The following is a 3,812-nucleotide window of genomic DNA, read 5'->3' as shown; positions in this document are numbered from 1 at the left end:
GTCTGCTCCCGTCCACATCAGTGAGTGGAGGCTCGCACGACCACCAGCTGCTTTTAAACAGCTGGAGGAGAGAGAGAGCGAGGGAGGAGGGGGGGGAGGAGGGGGGAGGAGGCCACACCTCCTGTTTCCTCTGCTGGTAGAGTAAAGTAGTAATACCACAGTGTAGAAATACTCTACATTCAAAAGTACAAAAGTATAAGCATCAAAATATACTTAAAGTACCAAAAGTAAACATAGTGGTGTATAATAATATATATTATTATTGAGGCATTAATGTGTTCATCACTTTAATGTTGCAGCAGAAGGTGGAGCTGGTGTTAATGACTTTATATTCTGCTGGATCAACAAAGTTTTATATCTATTCATCATAATACATCATCATTTAATATTTCAATACTATTATTATTATTATCTTATTAAAGATTCTTTGTTGGGCTTTTGCCTTTATTGAACAGGTACAGATGAGAGCGACAGGAACGGTGGGAGACGGAGAGGGGATGACAGGGACTGACCCGCTCCACCAGGTGAGCTACCAGGACCCCCAGTGTTTCAATATTATCAACTGGATATACTCAAGTAAAGTACAAGTACCTAAAGATGGTACTTAGGTACAGTACTTGAGTTACCTCATATCAGACAGAACTGTCCACTCGTTTCACTCGTTTCCATCGTCAGTGGGGGAGGGGGGGTTGATTTTCCCTAACCCATCACTAGAGACCAACCTATCCGCCTGAATCTTTACAACGACCAACAACGGCGTTAGTCCCTTGCAGCGCTGATTGGCTAATTGTTAGTCCCGCCCGCGACGCTGATTGGTTCAACCACTTTTCAACAGAGAAGCCGCTGTTTGATGTCACGAGTCCAGACCAGAAGCAGTCAGCTTGGTCTGGACCAGGCAAGTACTTGAGTAAATCTACTTACTTACTTTCCACCACTGGAGGGATTCCTCTTCTGTTGTTTTGTTTAAAGGGTTTTTGGGGGAGTTTTTCCTCATGAGAATTTGCTGCATGGTGCCTAAATTAAATAAATAACGACTACAGAGGTCTAAACCGGCCGTGTGGAAAGAAAAGTTAGAGAAGTAACGATTACACATTTACGTCTTTTCAGCAGAATCAAACAGTCAGATGTTTCTTTGTGGGTTTTTGATTTCAGATAGGTCACATGATGTGAGATAGTTTCACTTCTCTTTCTCATACAAGTGCATTTACACTCCATCTGGTATTCACTCCTACTCTCCTGGACTCTCTCTGTCTGTCTTCGTCCTTTTCCTGTGGAAGTGATAAGAACAGAGGAAATCCACTGACCTGCTGGAGAAATGACCTCCTTCCTTTCTGTGTGTGTGTGGCTGCACTTCTATCTTTGTGGGGACCAGTCAGAGTTTTATACCTGCAGAGTGAGGACATTTTGGAAAGTGAGGACATTTTGTGGAGTCCTTCTCTAGGGTATGAAACATTTAAATGTACAAATTAAGTCATTATTAGCCTGTAACTGCTGCACATGTTCATACTGTATATATCTTAGTGTAATCATATCTATCTTACTGTTTATTTACACATTACCACTGTATATACAGCATGTAAATGACTGTAATTACAGACTGAAAGAAACGTGGCAGAAGGAGAAGAAGGGAGACAGAGAGAGACGGTTTTATAGAATTCAAAGAAAAGTCAGAGGAAGAAGCAGGAGAGAGAAAAATATATCGTTATTTATTTGTGTTTCCTTCATCTGATCGAGAGCATATGAAAGTTTTGCAACTGGAAACATCAGATCTGTGTGGAGCGATGAGGAGGCCGTGACCTTCCTCACATCATGTTCTCCACACGGTTCTCCATCGTTTGAGCTTCGACTGGAGCTCTTTTCATGACACCATCTCGTGGTGTTCTTCTTCTGTGGTGGTTTAATGGCAGCGACTGGAGAATTAGCTCCACCAGCTGTTTATTAGCGCCACCAGCTGTTTATTAGCGCCACCAGCCGTTTATTAGCTCCACCAGCTGTTTATTAGCGCCACCAGCCGTTTATTAGCTCCACCAGCTGTGGATGAAACAAGCAGCAAGGCAGGTTTTATTTTCATGAGTTTCTGGAAGTTCAAAAGTAAAATTTGTGCTAAATTTGGATGGAAACTTAACTTCTGTCTAGCTTGAAAGTAGGACTTAGCCTCAGGATAAGGTTAGGGGTTGGGGGCTGAGTGACGTGTGTGTGAGTATTCAACAGATGGCCAAAGAGATAGGCCAACTTTATTTTGTAAAACCTTTCAAGTTTAATAAATGACAAAGTGGTGTCAACTGTTGTTAAAATAAAAGTCATTGAATTAAAACGAGAGGAGGCTGTTGCTGGTTATGAATACTATTTGTTTTAACACATGATGGTTGAATCATCCCGTCGTTATGTCGTTTGAGATGTTTATTGTAAACTGATGTTTTTAGGCAGCGAGAACACGTCTCAGTTGAGGGAAGACGTCTCACTCTGACTCTTTTCTTCGGTCTCGTGTTGTTTTTGTTTGTTGGCTCATTCACAACATTGCAGCAGATTAATTCAAGTGAAGTGAAGTGAAGTAGAGGAGAGAGAGGGAGGGAGGGAGGGAGGCTGACGGTTCCTGTCCAGGCTGACAGAGACGGGGACTTTTCCACTGGGAGAGGGGGGGTTGGTCGGTTGGGTGGGGGTCATTTCCGAGGATTGTTTTAGAGCTGTGAGGAGGTGGAGGAGGAGGGATTTAAATGTGTGACAGGGACAGAGACAGTGTAGAGGGATACTGAAGTGAGAGACACTGAGAGGTTGTTACTTTACATTAAAGTATTTATCTTTTTTTATTATTGGACTATAATTATAATGTTTTATATTATATATTATTCTGAAATAGGTCATTCTGCATCATGAGTACTTTTACTTTTGGTACTTTAAGTATACGTTGATGCTAAGATCTGAGTACGTCTTCCACCTCTGGTGTCTGGTTTATTAACTCCACAGTGTTCACTTTCTTAACAGAGATGGTTTGCTCTGTTTCCTGCACAGGGACAACAGATGCTATGTGTTAGCTTATAGCTAACTGTGGTACAGCTAAGAAGCTGTGTACTGCCGCTGTCAAATAAACAAATAAATCAATTATTATTACTTATGAAGCGACAATCAAACCAGCAAAGTCACCGTTAACGTGGTTCAACAAACTACAACAATTACTGTCACAAAAGTATTTTCTGTGGTAAGTGGAAGAAGGCCCCTTTAACATACAGTGTGCAGAAAATACACTTTAAGCAACAAAAACGAACTTATTCTGAGTTTATTACAGATCAACCTTCCACAGGCCGACAGCAGGCGGCTAACACAGGTTGCAGGGGCCCCAGCAGAGGGCGCTCATGTTACACACAACACACCAGTGCCAGTGGGAAGAAATACATTATAAATACATTATAAATAAAGTTACCAAAAATAAAAAATTAGATAACATAATAAATGGGAAGTGACTAATAATAAATTACATTTACAAAAATAATGGCTACTAATGGGAAGTAGAATTCCCATTAAATCTACCTGAAGTGGGGCAGAAGAAAAACCACATTCACACAGTATTTCACCGTCAAGTCGCCTGCAATGACGGCTGTGTTTGTGTCTGCAAGCTACAACATGCTACAAGATGCTAATGGCTTCAGCAATCAGCAGCTAGAACTCACTTTAGCTTGATAAGTGAATAAATAATCACATATGTTCGAGTAGGTAACTCGTAGTAATAACATTTACCTTCCAATGTAACAGACTATTGAGACAAGTCTTTATTATAAAGACAATAAGAACAATAATAATATTCCATATTTGGCGGT

This window comes from Enoplosus armatus, chromosome 12 (genome assembly GCF_043641665.1).
Source record: "Enoplosus armatus isolate fEnoArm2 chromosome 12, fEnoArm2.hap1, whole genome shotgun sequence".
In the NCBI taxonomy this organism is placed as follows: domain Eukaryota; kingdom Metazoa; phylum Chordata; class Actinopteri; order Centrarchiformes; family Enoplosidae; genus Enoplosus; species Enoplosus armatus.
This window is presented reverse-complemented; position numbering follows the sequence as displayed.